This window comes from Manis pentadactyla, chromosome 9, assembly GCF_030020395.1.
Source record: "Manis pentadactyla isolate mManPen7 chromosome 9, mManPen7.hap1, whole genome shotgun sequence".
In the NCBI taxonomy this organism is placed as follows: Eukaryota; Metazoa; Chordata; class Mammalia; order Pholidota; family Manidae; genus Manis; species Manis pentadactyla.
This window is the reverse complement of record NC_080027.1, coordinates 123542865-123562098: the sequence shown is the minus strand read 5'-3', so window position 1 is coordinate 123562098 and position 19234 is coordinate 123542865. Positions and strand designations below refer to the sequence as shown.

The following is a 19234-nucleotide window of genomic DNA, read 5'->3' as shown; positions in this document are numbered from 1 at the left end:
TTAAAAGTAAACGAATCCACCACCACCCAATATGGAACAAGGCAGGAAAAACAAAATAAAGGACGTTTGAGAGAACGCAAATGACAGGACTCGGGAGCGGTCTGAGCCGCTGGGAAGCCGGCTGGCTGAGAGGGGGTTAGGTTCCTAGGGGTGATCCTGAAATGGGGTTTAAAAAACCCAAACTCCAGGCTGCCTGGAGGGGGTAGAGGCTGCGAGCAGGACCGACGACTTCCTGGGTCTTGCTCAAAGAGTGGTGGACTCTCTGTGGCGACCCTCGTACCTGGGCAGAGGGAGTGGGTAGAGTCACCTCTTTCTTCTACCCCCTGCACCCCCTCACTCCACCTCCACCCCCGCCAGCGCCCCGGAACCTCGGCTCCCCGCTCTTCCAACAGAGGTTTCCAGCTGCCGATGCCGGGCCGGACCTGGCTGCGGGGAGGAGGAGGGAACTCTCCGTCCGTCCCTCCCTCCCCGCCTCCCCACCCTCCCCACCCTCCCCCTGCCTCCTCCCCTGCCCGCCCTGCCTCCCTCTTTCTCCTCGGAGGCTGTGGAGTCGCCTCGCAGCGGCGAGCGGCGGGCGCCCAGCTCGCAGTCCCGGCTTAGAACTGAGCCGCGTAAGTGCGCGTCCTGGAAGCCCGGCCCCGGAGCGGCGAGCCCGGGTCTGAGCCCGGAGTGCAGCGGGCCGCCGCTGCGGCCTGATTCGGGACCGAGCCGAGGCGCGGAGCCGGAGAGCCGGGCGGGCGGGCCGGCGCAGCGTCCGGGCGAGGCAGGGAGCAGGACCGCGGGAGGCAGGGAGACGGCCGCGGGCAGAGGGCAGAGGGCAGAGTGCACAGAGCGGCCTGGCTCGGAGCAGGGCGCCGCCCGGCCGCAGCCAGCCCTCTGCCCGGGACGGCGGGCCGCTGTGGGGCGCAGACCCAGGGTGGCCCCGATCCCGGAGCGGCTCCCGGGCCGACGGCGGGGGGCGTGCCTCCCCCAGCCCGGCCGCCCCAGCCCGCTGCGTGGCCGGGCATGTGAGCGGGAAGCCCGGGCTGCCGGCCGCGAGGACCTGCAAGGAGGAGCAGGAGCGCGGAGCCGCGAGCGCCGAGCCCGGCACCGGGCTGAGTAGTAAGTGCGCCCCCTCCGCGCCGCGAGCGCTGCGTGCCGCCGCGCCCCTCTCCCCGGCCCTCCGAAGTTTGACACTCGCGCCCCCACGTTGCTGGGCACACGCCGTCTCTTATCTCTGCGAGTTTCCGCCTTTTGCAAAGTTTTCTGAGAAGGAACGGACCCCTACGTATCCCCAACAACGCGTGCCGGTGGCGGCTCCCCGCGGGCAGACCCAGGTCCTTGGGAGCGGGGTGGCAGCCTGGTGAGGCCGTGGGTGGCTGTTTGTGTCTGTGTGTGTGCGCGCACCACCGAACCGAGCATGGGGTGCCCCACCACGCCTGCTCCTCGCCGACCGGCCGGGGGCACTGGGTCTTTCTCACCAGGCTTTATACGCCCAGGCCGAGGATTTCCCAGCAGGAATCCGAGAGGACCTGTGCGCGCCCAGCGTGGGGCTCGGGTACCCGCGCTGAGACGCGGATCCACCCGCCGCCCTGGTTGTGCGGGGTGCCGGGGGCCAGCGTCGCGGTCCTTTCCATCCCTTCAGGTTCGTCCCCAGCGGACCAGCCGGGCGCTGCAGCCTGTTTGTTTTGAGCTGCGGCTGCTCCTGTTTCAGCGCCCCCCGCCCCTCGCCCCCCACCTCCCCGCCTTCGGATGGCGGAGGTGAATCTTTTCATCCCTATTTCACTGCTGAAGGAAATCGTGCCTGGGGCCGGAGCGGTGGGGAGGGGGCTAGCCGCTCTGTTCACAGCGCTCGCCATTGTTTTCCCACCCCGAGCGTTCGTACGTAAACACACACATACACATATACACAGCCGCGCGCGCGCGCGCGCGCACACACACACACACACACACACATACACACACACACACACGTGTGTGTGCGTGCGTGCGCCGGCTGCTTGAGTCCCCAGACGCGCTGGGACCGCCCGCGGGATTTTCCTAGCTGCCAGCCTGATTTCCAGGCTGGAGGTACCCCTTTACTTATCTGGGGCCGGGAAGGGCAAGAGGCGTGGGGGTGCCCGCGAGCCCCGGGCGGGGCCGTTCGCCGTGCCTGCACGGGAAGTGAATTTTGAACTTCAGCCCTGGACCTTTCCGGGAGGACCCCGAGCGCACGAGCTGCGGCTCCCGCCCCGGAGGGCCTGCGGCAGCTGCAAGAACTCCAGCGGCGCCCTTGGCAGCCTTCTCCGCGACGGGGGCTACGAGGAAGCCGAGGCGTTTTCCCGGGAAGTTTGCTTTGACTCTGTGGGAATTTCCGGGCAGGGCGCCTCGACGCTGGCGCTGGTGGAGGGGTCTGGCAAAGACAGCCAGAGATGCTGCTGCTCTGGGCGGAGTTTCCAGAAACCCTGGTTTTCCACTGTGCTCCCTTAGGAAGTGGCGCCCAAGAAGCTGGGATTCAGCACGTCTTGGTCCTAATTCCCCACCTATGGGCAGCGTGAGCTCAGGGGAGTCCTGTAACTTTTCTAGATTTTACCCTGTGCAAGATGGGAAGAATTGTGCACCCGTCTTTGAAGCTGGCGACGACTAGTTTGGAAGGCATGAGTTCCAGGAGGGTAGGGACCCCCGCCCCACTTGGACCCCTGAAAGCTAAGTATAACTTAGTGGAAAAGAGCCAGGGCTCCGGAGTTAGGTGCCAGATACTGGCCACTGACGGCATGATCTTGAGCAATTTACCCTGGCTGCTCTGTGCCTCGCTTTGCTCATCTGCAAAATGGGTTTAATAAGAACAGCACCTACCTCATGAGATTGTCTTGATGATTCACAGTATAAAGTGAAGTTCGTAGAACATGCCTGGCATGTAGTGCGCACTGGACAATGTTAGCGCTCACCGCCACGGTCACTGAGCTCACCTTGAACAGAGCCCAGATGATGGTCACTTTGGAATTGTGCTCATTTAACCAGTTAGAATTGTCCGCTTTTGGGAATGAAGAAACCTCATACTTCTTCCCACCCTTTCTTGATTTTGGCTTCTAGGGTCTTCCTATTCCTTGTCTGTCTGTATCTCATATAGACAGACGCAAGCCTTTTTTTTTTTTTCTTTCTCCCCCTTCCGTTCTTCCTCTCTTCCAATTCCTGTGAAAGACACTTCATTCCTTCCTCTTTCTCACTCTTAAAAATCAATTCTGGCCCAACTGCAGTGTTCTCTCAGTGGAAATGGGGCCCCAGGAAGGAAGTGACTCCACAAGGCTGTCCCCCCAGTACCCTGTTCTGGGCTGCTGGCTCCAGATTGGATGTGCATTTGTGTCTCTGGGGCTGGGTGAATTTCCAGAGAGAGGAGCCCAGGTGTCTGGGGCCTGGGGGAGAGTCACTCAGGATGGGCTGGCTGTACCTGGGGGAGCTCTGCTCCTTGGTGGGGTCTGTGTTACCTGGGGCTCACTTGGGAACCTGGAATATCCCAGCAGCCTGGACAGATTGCATGTGGGATTTGGGGGTAAGCAAGGGGCAAAAGTCTGGCCTTCAACTTATCACTTGCAGTTAGAGTGTTTTCTAGGAATTCGGGTTTGTCCCAAGCTCCTTGTCAGATTCTGGGCTCTGCAAAGGCACAGCACAAGTAAGGGGTGAGCTGGGTGTCAGGGAGGAAGAGTAGGTGGCTGCTGCTTTGGACAACCCAATCCTCTTCTTTCTCTGACCCTGTAGCCATCACCCCAGGCATTGGGGAAGATGGCTAGGGGTGCGGCTCTCGGCGCTTGGAGAGCCTGCAAGTGGGCTGTTTTTGGTGATGAGAACCAGCATTGCCGTCCCCCCCTTCATTCCTTTGATAGAAATTTGTTGAACGCCTATTATGTGCCAGGCCCTGCCCCAGGCAATGAGGCTTCTGGAGTGAGCAAGACAGGTTAGTGTTAGGAGCCTTCTTCATAGTGGGAGGAAGCAGGCAATACATAACTTGAAATAAGTATCCAAGACAATATTAGATCCTGTGTGATGTGAAAGAACTAGAACAGGTGGTGTGACAGAGAATGAAATGTGGAGGCAGGCCTGTGAGAGCTGCCCCAGGGAGAGGACACTTCAGTCTGAAGGAGGAGCTGCACAGAGAGACCTGAAGAAAGGAAATTCCAGGCAGAAGGAACAGCACATGAAGAATCCCAGAGGCCAGGGTTCGCAACAGCAATGTGGCTGCAGGGGGAGATGAGAAATCAGAGCAGGCCCAGAGCCTGGTCACAGGGTACCTGGTCGGACTGGTTAGGACCCTGGATTTTATGGCCAGGGCAATGGAAAGCCATTGGAGGGTGTTAAAGAGAGTGAATGGATGTGATTGATGATTTTAAAGGATTATTTGGTAAGCAAAAAAGGTAATCAGAGTTTCCCCAGGGGAGGGAAATGGTGGCTGGAGGGATGGGATGGAGGAAAGATGGTGTTTTCATTGTAGACCCTTTCATCCTTAATAAATAAAGTACCATGTGCAAGTATCAACTATACCCCAAACACCCAAATGCAAAAAGCACAGTCAGAAAAGAATAGCTTATAACCTGGACAATGTGCATGATAAAAAGTGAAAAAAACGATACAAAACTATTGTATAGTAGCAGTTTTGTAAAGATAATTACATGTGTACACATGCTCATCATGCATACATACATAGAAGGCGGTGTCAATTGTTTATGGAGGTTAATTCTAGATGCCAGACATATGGGTGACTTTTATTTCCTTCTTTATTGTCCGTTGATTTTTTCCTAAGGTACAATGGTCATGAATTACTTTTAAAAGTGGGGAAAAATTTAAAGAGATTGGTTTGGCTGCTAAGTAGAGAATAGTTGGAAGGAGAGCAAGAATGGAAGCAGGTTAGCTGGGAAGCTGATTCCGACCTGAGATGATGACTTGGATAGGGCGGTGGACGGGAGGCCATTCTGGAATCAGAGCCAGCAGGCTGCACTAATGTGCCACTGCAAAACATGGTGGTCAGCTCTTGCCTAGAGAGGGCCCTTCCCCCCCCAACTCAGATTTCATGCTCAGGAGCGCTGGGATCAGTGATGGTGAAGGACAGTTTCAGTGTTGCTTTCTTTGGAATTATCTTGGCCTCCAAATACATCCTTATTCCCATATTTCCTCCTGGTAGGGGCAGCCCTATCCTAAACATTTTGCCACTTTGATAATTAGCAGAGTCAGGCTAACATCATGTCTACAGTAAGAGGGATTTAGAGTCAGGAGAGGTGTTCATCACGATTGCAGAGCCTCCATTTTCCCATCTGTGAAATGGGACAGTAACAGCGACAATACTTAACCTCTTAAAACTCACGTCCCCTTCAGTCCGCAGCAGTGTACTATGAGCGGTGGAGGGCCGGGCTTTGCTGTTGACAGACAAGTGTTTGCTTGAGCCAGATCTACTACAGAGGATTCAGCGGTTCCTGCTCTTGAGGAGCTGACACTCACTCATTCTACACAGATTTTCTCCTCTCTAGGGTTGCTTTGAGGTTCGCCCTAATTGGGCAGCTCCCAGTAGGTCACCAGGAAGCTGACGCCACTGGAAAGAGTGGAATTCAAATGCAGCTGTGTGGGCAGGCCCCCTCCCCCAGCCATATTCAGGGGTGAAGCTGAGTGTTTGAAAAGGGCTCTGTGCTGTGAAGGCCTGACCAGGCCCACAGTAAATCGTGCTTTGAATGGGAATTACTTCTGTGCTCAGTGTTTGCTTAGGAGGGCTCAGTCCTGCCTGAACTCGCTGCAGTCCTCACCCTTTGCTAGGCCAGGAAAGCTGTCACAGTGCCCGTCAATGGCAGGGGACCAGGACCCATGGTGCTCGCTTCCACGTCCCTTGTCACCTCCCTGTCACCCTGCCTTTGAGTAGGAAGGCGTGCCTTGGTTTGGGGGGCACCTTTGCCTGGGTGACTCCCCATTTTGACTGCCTCTTCCTCCTTCCCACAACTTGGGAAAGACTTATTTAGATTTAGATAAGTTACAGGCCAGCTCAGCAGGGCCACCTTCAACCTCTGCCAGCTGCTCTGATCAGAGGAGACTCTGTTTCTTTTAAAAGTTCAAATACTGTCTCTGAGCAACAGGGATACAGTGAGAGTGCAGGAGGGGGGTGCATCCAGTTCAGCCCGAGTGCCTGCTCTGTGTCGTGGACCTTAGCCAGAGACCCACGAAAGCATCCCTGCTCAACCCTGGGCTGCTGAAGGCTCATGCGGCGTCCCTGGGAAAAGGTTTCTGTCTGCTCTGTGTGGTCCGCAGCACAGGACCTCTGCCTCTGTTGGGAGGGGCCGGGAACACTGTACTTCGCCTCCTTACCCCCTGCGCCCCTGGTGTTCCTAGGTGCTGCCAGGGAGGATGGGACAGTGACAGTGGTCACACCACTGAGGCTGTGAGGTGAGGAGGAAGTGGCTGGGATATGCCTCCTCCCAAGGTCGGCTGTGGGCAAGTGAAGTCCGGGCACGGCCCCGGAAGTGCTGTGTGCCGCCGAGCATCTCGCTGACTGCGCACGTGGGAATGAACTGGGAGCGCAGCAGGGCCTGAGATTCCTACCCAAAGGATGAGGGTTCCAGCCAGGAGTGTTTGGTAGTAGGAGTGTGTGTGGGGTGGTTGAGAGGAAAGAAGTGGGGACGGTATCTTAGCTGCCCCCGTTTTTCCTAAATAGCATTCACGACTCCAGCCCTTCTGGTCACACCAGGAAACCTTACACACAACATCAAATCTGAATTCAGTTCCTTTGATACAGTGTTCAGACTCCCCTCCTCCAGCAGTGGCCTTAGCATTTAAATGGCCTTGGCACAAAGCTCCATATGCAGCCAAGGGGATTGTGGCTGGGTTGGGGGGAGGGTTAGTGTTACCCCCCACGTTGTCCCCCGGTGTCTTCTGGGGACATGTCCAAAGTAGCCTATCAGTTTTTCAGCTTGAGAGGACAAGGGGCAGGAGCCGCAGACCGAGCAGGAACGCGGCTCCCTTGGGCCGGTGGTTTAGGTCTGATCCCTGCCAGGCCTGGAGCTCCCCCGGGGATCCGCTCTGGAGGAGGCCTGCCTGTTCTCCCCCACCACCAGCTTTACCTCCCCCAGGCCCCGCCCCCTGCCTGACTCAGAATGGAATGTGCAGCCTGTGGAACTGGATGGGGTGAGAACCAGTTCCCAGAGGCCCTTGGTCCCAGCCCCCTCCCAACCCCCCCAAAGGGGGTGGGGGGCCTTGGGGCTGGGTCCTTCGCTTGTTGGCGCGCCGAGGTGCCCTGCTGACCATCTGAGGCCCTGTGCTGAGTTGGGGCAGAGGTGGGTGTCATGGGGGCCCAGGTCCAGCCATTTGAAGGAATGGCCAGGGCTGGGGGATTTTTTCGTAAGTCCAAGATGAGAGTGGATGGCCAGTCAGAGGCCAGGGGTAGAGCGGGCCAAGCAGACCCATCGCCACCTCCAGCTGGGGGTGGCGTACCCTGGACCAGAATCCTTTAACTTCTTTTTAAAAAATTGTTGCTCATACGTATTTTCTTTTTTCTGTAGTTTCCAAAAGTAGTCCAACAATGTGTATTACTTTTGTAATCAGAATGGAAACGATTTAAAATCTGTCTGGAACTGCCAGACAGTGTAACGGGACAGGTAGTGTTTTTTCTCTGGGAGACCAAGAGGAGTCGAGGCTGACTGACACTAGAAGATTCTGCAGAAGGAGGGTCCCTGGTGGGAGGGGTGATAGCGGAAATCGGGGAAGAAGCCTGTGGACTGGGCCAGTACCCTGTCAGGATGACAGCTGAGTGGGTCCCTTGGGCCCCCTGGTGGGCTGGGGGCCAGGCCTGTAGCCTCCTGCCTTGACCCTGGCACCTGGGAGGAGGCATGGAGAGGGAGTGAAGCCTGGCTTAAGCTGCCCTCACTTGGACTCAGTGGAGTTAACTCCCGCCTGGCCACCTAAGGTGGGCCCTGTGCACCCCTGGGTGGGAGGTGAGGAGAGGGTTCTGTCTTGGTGTGGGTGTGGGAGTGAAGCTCAGAGAACAGCCCCGAGCCCTGCTGTGGGAGCCTGAAGTCGGTCACCCATCCACTCCCGTGAGGCTTTAGTTCTGGGCCTGTCCCCTGAGAGGTGGGGTGGGTGGGAAGGAAGGGCTGATGTAAGCTTAGTGGGGAGGTGCTGGAAGGAGCCTCAGAGGCAGGTGGGGAGTGATCAGGGAGCTGTTGAAAGTGAAGAGAGGGGCCCTTCCAGCCCTGCTCTTTCTCTGGCTTGCCTGGCTCCCCTTTTCTTGGCTGGTGGAGAAGGGTGTGCATGTTTGTGGGTTTGTGTGCACACATATGCATGTGTGTGTGCACATGAGCAGCTGTGTGTCCAGGCAGCTAGGCAGGGCCCTGCACTCCAGAGACCTTGGTCATCCCCCTCCGGCCCTGGGGGACCAGGCTACGCCTCTAAGGGCCCCAGGGAGGTGCGGGGGATGTTAGACCAGTGTTAAGAAGGAAAGGGGAGAGTGAGAGGGTCAGAGCAGGTGGGGTGCTGAGGAGAGGTGGGGTGGGGGGTGGCCACTCGTGCCTCCCTCTGAGCATCAGTCCCCTGGAGCCTCTGGTGTCCCATGTGGATTGGGTGTCCACCCCAGACTACCTGGGGAGGGGCTGGGCAGTGGGCAGTCACCTCCTGCCCTCCTTGCGCTCTCGGTAAGCTCAGTTTCCTCCCGCTCTGCCATTGTGATCAGCGAACCACAACCCCCACCAGGAATGGACGATATGGGGAGTCTGGCCAGGATGAGGGGCTGGAGGAAGAGAGGAGTGGGGAGGGAAAGAGCCAGTGGGGTCCCCAGCTGGGGCAGGTGGGGCAGGGAGGCAGAGGCCTCTCCTCTCAGCCGGGGTGAAGGACTCAGCCCTCACTCACAGGTACCCTGGCCCAGAAACAGGGTCAGAGAACAGGGGAAGGGATCTGTGTCGCCTCTTGTCCGGGACAGAGGAGGTAGCAGGAGAGCCTCCTTTTTGGTATCTAGAGGAAGCCAAGCTGTAATAAGTACACCAGTTTGGGTGAGCAGGGCTCTTAGAGTTGTGCAGTGCACAGTGTATGCAGCGGTGCATGGTGGCCCTGCTGGAACTGCTCAGTGTCAGGGACCTACGGCTTTCATGGTGGAATGTTCCTCCTCTTTTACCAGCTCTGCCTGGCCGTAGATCCATACTCCTCAGCATGACACCCCAACTTGGGGGGTGATTTTGGCTGTTTGTTACCCCTTTCTGGGGATTGAATGACTTGGAGTATGGGGAACCAGAATGGAGGGGAGGGCTTGTGTGTGAGTCAGTTGGCCGCAGATGCAAGGGACCACCTGGTTCCCGAATCAAGGCTGGTGGGGTCTGGGGAGGGCTGGATGGAGCAGGGAAGCCTCACAGCGAGGTGGAGGGGGGTGCAGATGAGCGGAGGGCCGGCCTCAGGTGCGCACCCCACCCCAGGCCCACGCGTGGCCTTCAGCCCACAGGGTCTTCCTGGTCTGTGCCTTCCCCCCCTCTCCCCTCAGCAAAACCCAGCCGTCCCTTGTCACTCAGGATCTCACTGTTGATCTCTGGGGAGATAACTTAGGCTAATCGGATTTACCAATCTAAATTCTTGTGCTGGTGGCAAATTAGCAGGTGATTCCTGAAGCACAGGAGCCTTTTAACCAGCCCCTGGGCTTTATTAGCCCAAGAGGTGACTATCAGAGTGGGAGCTTGGGGTAGATGGGGAGCGGTGCCTGCCTGACGGCTGCGCCTGGGTCTCTGCTGGGGCTAGGGGGACCAGCCAGGGCTCTGACACAGTTTTGACCAAGATAAAGAGACATAAATTATCAATTAGATGCTGACTGACAAAAGTGAAGGTAGGGAGGTGCAGGGTGGAATGTTTTGGGAGCACTGAGGGAGGGCACCACAATCAGATTTGCGCAGTCAGAGAAGGCTCCCTGTAAGAGGACACACATAAGGACCTGGAGGGTGAGGAGAAGATGGCTTAGCAAGAACAAGTGAGAGAAAAACAGATTGCAAGGGCAGATCCCCTAAGTCTCTGGGCGCCTCACCTGGGTCTCCAAGGGCAAATCCTGTCCCTCACCAAGAACCTGGGGGCATCGCGACTTTGGGGGAAGGGGGAGTGGCGGGCATTCAAAGACACGGTGGCTAGGGCTCCTGGCAGCAGAGGCCTTGTTCAGCTATGAGCTATGTGTGCCAGCAAGCGGGGGCATGGGTCTCACTCAGGTGCACGGGTCTGTGTGGGATGGGGGTCTGGGGCGCTGTGGGTTCTTGTGGGACTTGGGCACACTGTGGTGTGTGGCCCAAGCGGCCCGGGAACTGGAAGCCCAGGCCTGTCCCAGGCAGCTGTGGGGGTGGGGGCAGGATTGCCAGGGCCAACTGCAAATTAGCCAGGCTGGCGTTAAATGCCTTTGCTGCTTCTCTCCTCCCTACCCCCTACCCCCTCCGCCCCGTTCCTCCCTGTGCTCCCAAAAATCAACAACTGTGTCAACAGCGGGGTGATTGTGCTTGGCCGGCAGCCCGAAGCTGCCAGGACTGGGCAGGTGCTGGCAGGGCTGCTGGAGCCCCACGCTGGGAGCAGGCTGGGCCTGGCTGCCAGGGCTGCAGGATAAACAAGGCCGCACACAGGCTGGCCGCGAGGGAGGGAGGGAGGGAGGCCACTGCAGGCAGGAGGGAGAACAGGTGTCTCAGGAGCACTGCAGACACAAAGGGCTCCTGTCTCCTCCTCCTTGGCCCTAGGGAGCAGCCCCCCTCCCCCTCTCTGGCCCTGCCCAGAGAAGTGGCCAGGTCAGCCAGAGGGTGCTGGGACTGAGGGGAGGGTAGGTGCTGACCTCCACACACCCCAGCATCGCAGTGATCATTTTCTCCCGCTTGAGGCAGAGGTAAAACCAGTCCATACAGAAGCCCCAGGGGCAGGAGACCTGCTTGTGAGCAGCCGGCCACGCGGCCTCTGGGGGTCTCAGTTTCCCTCTGGAAAGACAGCAAGACCCCTCGGGCCTGCTGGGGCACCCAAGGGAGAAACGGAGAGGAGATGGGAAAGCCACACGGAGCTTTCGGAAGATGGAAACTGTGTCAGGAGTGATGGAAGGTGGGGTGGGAAGTAGGGGTACCTGGGCCAAGGGACTCCAGGTGGGATCTGGAGCTTGCTGTGGCTCAAGTGCAGTGACACTGGCCTCCCTCCGTCCCTCTTGGTGAAACACCTTTTCTGAACACATACCCTGTGCCAGGCCCCGCAGTAGGGCTGGGGAGGCAAGGAAGAGGATCTAGGGCAGCAGCCAGACTGCCTGTGTGCGGCTGGGTGAGTAACTCACCGCGGGCACGGTTTCCTCACCTGGAGGCTGGAGGGGGTGACACTCCCTGCCTCGAGGGGCTGCTGTGACTGTGGAAGGCACAGAGACGCCGGCATGATGCCTACTGTATAGAAAGGGCTTGATAAGAGAAGGTCGTTGTTGTCCTTGCCCCTGAGAGAGTACCAGGGGCTCAAATCTAGCCAGAGCCTAGGAAGTGGACAGGTAAGTAAATAAATGCAGTCCAGTCAAGTCCTGGAGACCGAGGATGTCCACGGGCTTTGGGATGCCCTGGACGAACAATCAGTCAACTCTTCCAGGATTATTGGGGAGTGGTGTATAAAGGGGGGGCAGCGTCCATGCTGGGCTTTGAGTGGGGTGTGGGTTCCTGGCTAAGCATGGAGGAGAAGGACCTTCTAGGCAGGGGCGTTGTGTGAGCCGGAGCCCAGAGGTGTGAAAGTGCCCGTATTCTGCGTGTGTGAGGACAGCTGGAGGGTGGCCGTGTGACACCAGAGGGCCGCGTGCTGGGTGAGGGAGCTGGGGCTCATCCCCCACTGGCACCGGGGTCAGAGGCCAAGGTCAGGCCTCACCTGGCAGCTTTGTTCCTCCCCGCCCACCATAGTGCTTTATGAGTAACACTCTCACTCACTCTGGAATATTCTTCGATGTACAGAGAAGCAGGATAGTTTAGTGAAAGCACCAAGGAGTTTTAGAGTCCAATGTGGATTTGAAATTTGGAGCTTGAATCTTGATCCTGGGCCTGATTTGTTTGAGCTGCGTTTCACTCATCTATAAAATGGGGTGCTGTCTCCCTTACCGTGGGGTTGGGAGAGGATTAGAGAAAAGGTGTGCCGAGTGGTGAGGGACTGCTGATGGACAGGCGGTGTTTACCTCCCTCCTCACAGTCACTGGGTTACTTTCTGTGTGGTCTTGTCCAGGTCAGACAGCTCTCTGCGTCCTGCTCTCTAGATCTGTGACGTGGAAACTGTGGCCTGTCTCCTTCCTCCCGTGACTTTCTATGGTAGTGGGCCAGGCTGCCCACTTTCTGGGCAGATCAGTCAGGCCAGCAGGCCCAGGATCAGGAGGACCAGACGGTAGCCTTCCCGGGGCACTGGCCAGGCCTGCTGGACTGCGGCGGAGGGAGCCGGCCCCACGGTGGCTGCCGCCGGTGGTCCCAGCATCAGGCAGTGGTGGGAAGCCCCATCCCGCCTTTCCCTGTGGGTGAAGCCCCTGCAGTGTCTTCTGACTTTCTCTAGTGCTGCCCTGATGGTCAGGGGGCGGTCAGGCACCTGGGGCTAGTGGGCGCCAGGGGACACCCAGGCCCTGGACCAGCCCGTGTGCCCTCAGGCCTGTCGCTTCACCTCTGGGAACCAGCTTTTCCCGTCTGTGACGTGGGAAGGACCATTTTGACCCCTCCCGGGATAAAACTAGAATGCTGTGCTGCTGCGGTGATAGATGAGGACGGGGATGGCCACCCTGGGGATCGTTGTGGCGTTGGGATCCAGATGTGGGGTCAGGCATGTGGTCACAACCCCACAGCTGCGCTTAGCAGAGCCCTCCGCGTGCGCCTCCTCCCGTGCTGCTTATCAAGGGGTGCCTCACAAAATCTCACGTCAGGAAGGACCCCCATTTTGTGGATGAGGAAAACAGATTTGAGGCAGGGACTGGTCCAAGTCGTGAGGCTGCAGGTCTGCAGGGATGTGGCATGTCTGACCCTGTGCAGGACAAGTGGAAACCCACGCGGGGGTCTTGCTGCAGCGTCCCCTGGCCTCCTGCCGTGGATTCTGAGGACTTGGTGATGGGAAGGCCTAGGGGCAGGGAGGAATGTCTAGAGCCCATCTGACACCAGATCTGGAAGGATGTTGGCCTTGGCAGAGGCCACCATTCCTCTCCCTTCCCTGCTCCTGCTCACCTGCCACCTTGGCCAGTGCCCCGTGGGCACAGCCCCGCTTTCTCTTCCTCTAACACACTCGCATGTCTCAGGTGGCTTTGAGGAGCGGTGAGGCCGAGGAGGGGAGTCGGTGCAGGGGAATGCTGGGCCGGGGGACAGCACTCTGGGATCCTCAGCCAGGCGGGCAGATAGCCTCCTAGGTAGCCCTGGAAACCGCCCAAGAGGGAAGCAGAAGGAGCATCAGTGACATGTGGCTTTTTCCGAGGGCCATGCACATGTTTATGTGCACTTTGCATGTCACCCGTACACTGAGCACAATGTTAGAATCCATCCCCCCCACAGCACGTTCAGATCTGCCTTTACTATTGTTCTCTGCAGCGATGGCTGCTCTGGCGTTTTGCTATTTTCTTTGCCTTCTCACTCCTGTCCCATTTCCCCGACCCCTCTCTCGGAGGGCAGGTGGCCGGGAGCAGCGGGTCCGTATTCCCTGCTATCGATCTGCCTTCCCTGGGTGAGCACAGAGGACCAGGCCAGCCACAGCCATGCTCTTTAGAGCGGACACGGGCCCAGTCTCCCCACCCTGCCCGGTGGCCACCCCTCACCTGTGTGCCTTCCCATGCAGATCGCAGTCCTTAGCCGTTAGCAGGTGCTCAGTAAACCTGAGGATAAAGCAAAATGAGAGACAGTCATCTCCCTGGGGCCTGGCTTTTTGTACTGTGAAGGGTCACTGATGCTGGTTGGGGGGAATGAGTCTGTAGGGGTCCTGGGGGAGGGAGGGATCGATTTTTCTCTCTGACTGTGGCCAGAGGAGTGCTTTCTTTCTCTTCTTGGCTTTGCAGGAAACAGAGTCGAGGACCAGAGCAGCAGAAAGGAAGGGCCAGGCCTTCTCTTGTTTTGTTTTTCAGATTGAAAATTTGTTATTAGCAGTTTATGACATCCAGGTCTCCAGCCAAGCACATTCTGTTCTCTAGTGTTGGGGGAATACTCTTAGGGGCCATGGCAAGAGGCTGGACAGGAAAGAGGAACAGGTCAGCAATTCGTGATTGACTATGTAGTGTCTCGGCCTTCGCTGGGGGACAGTCTTAACAAGGGGCCAACCCGAGCCTAGCCCTGTGTGGAGAGATGCCCTTCTGGCTGCTGTGGCTTACCCCCTGGGAACCCAAATGGCTCTGGTAAGCAGAGCGACTGGGCTCCCCTCCCACACTCATCCCACTGGGCCTTGGGCACCAGGTTTTCTCTGTGAAATGGGGTCAGGGTGGTGACACACAGAACACTGAGTCATTATTAGTCTATCGAGATGGTGAGCCTGGGAAGACCCCTATGAGGGAAGGGGAGCAGCTATGTGTGCGACGACCCCGGAAGAGGGGTGCGGGCAAGAGGACCACCTCTGTGGAAAGAATGGTGCACAAAAAACAACCCCCTTCTGTAGAAGTGCTGAGCTGGTGGAATTTAGCTCCGCAGCCGCAAGATTGGGGCAGTAGATAGAGCTCTGCAGGCGCCTGGGCTGTACGTGTGCAGGTGGTTATGTGGGGGTCCCGGAAAACAACAGAGAGGACAGGAGCAGCATCTGTGGCACCCCCTCCACCAGGCTGGCCTCTATGCTTCCCTGGACTCAGTCCCTGTCCCCAGTTTTGGAAGCAAATCCCCTTCCTCCATCCGCCCCTCACGTAAGTTGGTCTATTTGTTCCTTGATTTTCCAATTCTCCCAACCTTGGCTTCGACTAGAAGTAGCTACCTCAGCCGTTCTTCAAGGGGTCAGCGTCCCCTGGGGAGCCGTGGTGCCGAAGGGCGGGGAGCTTTGTGGCGTGAGGGGTACCTCTCAGGGTCAGGGGCGCTGGTCCCATGGCCTCTCCCTCAACGGCCGCGAGGAGACTGGCTGCTTTGGGAAGAGCGAATGCGTCAAGTGGTGCATCCTTGCGTCCCGGCCAGGTCCCCAGCTTGGTGCTGTTGGGTGGTGGTTGAAGGGCAGACGCGATCCATGGGAAGGAGGAGAAGCTTCTGTGGGACACTGGGCAGAGCAGAGCAGAGAATGTGTGTTGGGCAGCGGAGGAAAGGGGTGATGGGCGAGAACAGGCCCGGTGTCCAGCTGCGAGGCTCAGACTATTGTCTTACTATTATCCTCCTACCGCCGATGGCCACTCCGTTGAGGCGGGTTGCTTGTCCTCTGTTCTCCGGGTTGGCGTCCTCCTTTCCAGCCAGCTTGAGGCCCTTGCCGGGGGTTCACGAAAGGATGAACTCCAAGGTTCACTTCAGCGTGGCTAAGTTCAGTGTGTATGGAGCACGTACTCTGGGCCCAGCACCAGACTCCGGGCTCTCTCAGCAACCCTGTGTCCTGCCAAGACAAATGTCCGCAGGCCAGCTCTGTGCTAGGTGCTGTAAGGTGCTGTGACAATGGTGGCTGACCTGCCAGCCCTGAGCCCTGCTGAAGGGTGGCGTTAGCTTAGACTGCAGTTAGGTGGAGAGCGCCGAGGTCAGGGCAGGCCAAGGAGTTAGGACTTGGTTGACAATGAGGAACCAGAGAATATTTCAGACAAGTTTCAGAATGGGTGGCTCATTCATTCAGACTGAAACTTCTCTTTCATTGTTATGTGAAAATTCCAGCGGAACCCTGTTTCTTTCTTCCCATTCAGAGACACTGCTGCCTTCAAATCAAATTGTGCTGACTTCCCCTTCCTGCTGGGGCTGGGGGGCTCCCAGGGTGTGGGGCTGGCTGCCCTTGGAGGGGAGGGGGAGTCATTCCTCTTCCCTGTCTTCATGATCCACGCTGCCCTGGGCTTTGGACCCTCTGGCATCCAAGTGAGTATGGCCAGCTTGCCTGGGAAATCCAGCATGTGCCATTCCTTGATGAATGGGCAAACACGTTGTTCAGGATTCAGGAGTATTAATATCTAGATGTCTTTTTAAAAGGCAATGGTCTGATATATTTTTGAACAGACATGCTACTCAGGAAATGGGTAAGTGTTACCTCATTATGTGAGGTCACTGGGTGAGGTCCGGGAAGCTGCAGCCTGTCTGGGTAGGTGAGGCAGAATCATGGGCAGCGGAGCTGCGTTGTGGCTACAAAGCCTTTCAGCCGATGGGCAAGACTGGGAGGGCAGAGACACTTCCATCTCGGCAGCCTTGGGCCGGGAGGCTGCAAGGTGCAAGGTGGAGTCAGACCTGGGTTTGAGTGCTGGCTCTGCTTGCTCTGCTGAGCTGTGTTGATTTCTGGCAAATACTGGAACCTTCCTATGGCCTCTTTTTCTCACCTGCAAAGTGGGAGCAGAAAAATACCTACCTCACAAGGGTGCCAGGATTCAGTGAGGTGGCGTATATATTGCAGTGCTCAGCGTGAGTGGGGCCAATACCAGTACCATGGCCGTTGTGGTGTGGTTGGTACTTGTGTTGGGGTGCAGATGGCGTGGCTCCCCTGGGCCTGCCTGGGTGTGGGGCTGGCAAGCACGGCCTCCGTGGGATCTGGGATAGGAGTGTGGGGAGGGTGGATGGTTGGCTCTCACACCTCGCTCAGCCGTCCACCCCCTCCCTCCTCCAGCGGTGACACGCTGATGGTTGTGCGGCACTGGCCAGGTTACTTGGCCTCTCTGTGCTTCAGCTTCCTCGGCCGTGAAGTGCCGCTGACCAGCAGGCCTGTGTGTTGGGAGGATTAAATGCAAAGCTTTCCTGGGAAAGTGTTCTGAACAGTGTCCGGCGCCTGGATCCTCTCCGGGCATTTGCTGCTGTTCCTGTTGGTGTGGTGGTTTGGTTACCAGCGTGACCTACTCACTCAAAGAAACCAGAGAGAGAGCTGCTGGCCCAGGTGCTGCGCCGGCCTTGAGCAGCGCTGCGGGGTGCGGTGGGGTGGAGGTAGGCTGGGCCACGGAGCCCGCCCTGCGGGTGCTTGGGGAGCAGCCCAGGACAGGGAGTGAACTTCTCACACGCTAAGTGCCGGCGGGCATTGCCGGGTGTAGCAGAGACGACGGTCTGGCTCAGAGTCTGGCCCTGCCTTCTGTTGCTTGCCCAGTGCCAGCTCTTCTTAAACTGATCGCTCAGGGGGCAGTTCTACTCTTAATGGGGTGCATTTTTGTAAAGCCTATGAAACTTACATGTAGTGGGGATTGCTTCGAGGCACGGAACATCTACATTCACAAAACTCAACTGCTGGTGAATTTCAATACTTTTTTTTTTATGGTCTCATTGATATACAGTCACATGAGCAACATTGTGGTTACTAGATTCCCCCCATTATCAAGTCCCCCCCACACACCCCATTACAGTCACTGTCCATCACCAGAGTAAGATGCTATAGAGTCACTACTTGTCTTCTCTGTATATACTGCCTTCCCCGTGCCCCCCCCACGTTATGTGTGCTAATCGTAATGCCCCTTATTCCCCTTCCCACCCACCCTCCCCAGTCCCTTTCCCTTTGGTGACTGTTAGTCCCTTCTTGGGTTCTGTGAGTCTGCTGCTGTTTTGAATTTCAATAATTCTTAACAATAAACAGCCTTCAACCTTTGGACCCTGAAGCTGCCTACGGAACCTGGCAGGAACCAAAGGTGGTCCCCTCAGCACCCAGACCTCAGGGAGGAGGGGTTAGTTGGGTTTGGAGGGCCCGTGGGGAGCATTGGTTTTTGCTTGACTTGGAGTTGGGCACATTCCGGTGGGATTCTGCCTCTACACGTAGCTTCAGGTGCGCATCTCTAAAATGGGTTTTGTTGTTGCAGAAATTACCTGTGAGGTGCTCAGCCTCGTGTGGCACTCTGTGAACGGCAGGTGCTGTCATTATCTTTCTGCTGATTTGGGGTGCAACCTGCAGGCGGAAATCAGGGGCTTTCCACCCTTGTATCTCTCCCTTGTATCAAGACCTTGGTGCCCTCCCCCACTTATAATTTTATCTCTGGGAGAAGAACTAGTAATTCACTCCATATACAAGGGCAAAGACAGACCTTGGAAGGCTGGGTGTTGGGTCCCCCACAGTGAGTCAAAGGCGTCCGTGTCCTTTATTCCATATGGGGCTTTATAAACCATCACGGTATGACGTGCTTTGACGTTTAGAAAATCACTGTGCTGAGGTGCCTAGCAATCGAGGGGTGTGCATTTGCCTCCCAGTTTACAGATGGGGGAAACTGAGGCTCAGAGACTTAAGACTTGCCCAGGACTGCTCCCTGGGTTTGCACCAGAGGGAGGACTCAGGCTCGGACCTTCTCCCCCAGACTCAGAGCTCATTTGCCCTGGGCTCTCAGCTCCTCTCCTGGGCCTGTCTGATCCTCTCTGCAAAGACCTTTTCCCTCCATATAGGTGGCCTGTGAGGGTGGACAGGCTTGAGCTGGGAGGGAGAGGGTTAAATCCTTCCTAAGAAACGGAGCTGGTTTTGAGCTCCTCGCCTTCGCTGACCCCATCACTGACCCCCACCCCCTGGGTCGGAGGCGGGCTGTGGGGGAGGGGGGCAGAGCAGCCGTAATGACCCAGCAGGAGCGCAGCGAGGGCCTGGGGAGGCGAGGGGGGCGGGGGCGCTCCCCTCTCCCTCTCTGGACAAAGATGGGCAATGATGTCGGTGGCTTTTCTTGGTTTCTGTAGGGAATCCCTGAGGGCCCCTTGTGGACTGGCGTCAGCGTGGCCTGTACCCTGAATCAGGCCACAGACCACAGGCAGCCCTTAGAGACACTGGAAGCCCTGCGACGTGCTCCTCGTAAAGTGGGCATTAGGATATTTTTCACCAGCCAAGGCAGCGGTAATAGAAAATAGAAATGGCAAGCCAACCTCCCGCCCCAGGCACTGCCCTCGGTTAGCACAGACCTGGTTTAGGGCCCCCGCTTACACGTTTGTCGCTGCGCATGGACCTCAGGACAGGCCCCGAATAGTAGGATAACTCGCCCAGGTTTATACAAGTTGGGGCAGCCCCGTGCTTGAACCCAGGGGTCAGCCCAGTGCTTTCCTTGAAACTGCCGTCCGATGAAGGACATTAGAGGAAGGGATTTCCAGGAAAGCCAAGGAAACGACTTCAAGGGAAGCTAAATCTCTTCTCTATCCCCATCTTCCTGCCCCCAGATGCCTTTCTCTCCTTGCTGAGGAATCCTAAATACACCTGTCTCTGTGTGGCAGCTGGAAGCCCGTAATAGTTCTAGAGGAGGGGAAGGCCTTCTGGCTGG

The 19234-nt window shown here is 57.4% G+C and overlaps 1 protein-coding gene across 3 annotated transcripts in view; it reads left to right on the top strand.

Moving 5' to 3' along the window:
• The first annotated feature begins 510 nt into the window (after positions 1-510).
• SOX13 (SRY-box transcription factor 13) overlaps positions 511-19234 on the top strand; it is a 42627-nt gene continuing 23903 nt past the window's right edge. Inside the window, exon 1 of one of the 3 annotated variants that reach the window (XM_057508089.1) lies at positions 511-611. The gene's annotated coding sequence lies outside the window, so the exon portion shown is untranslated. The other 2 variants (XM_036909640.2, XM_057508090.1) reach the window with 2 other exon arrangements.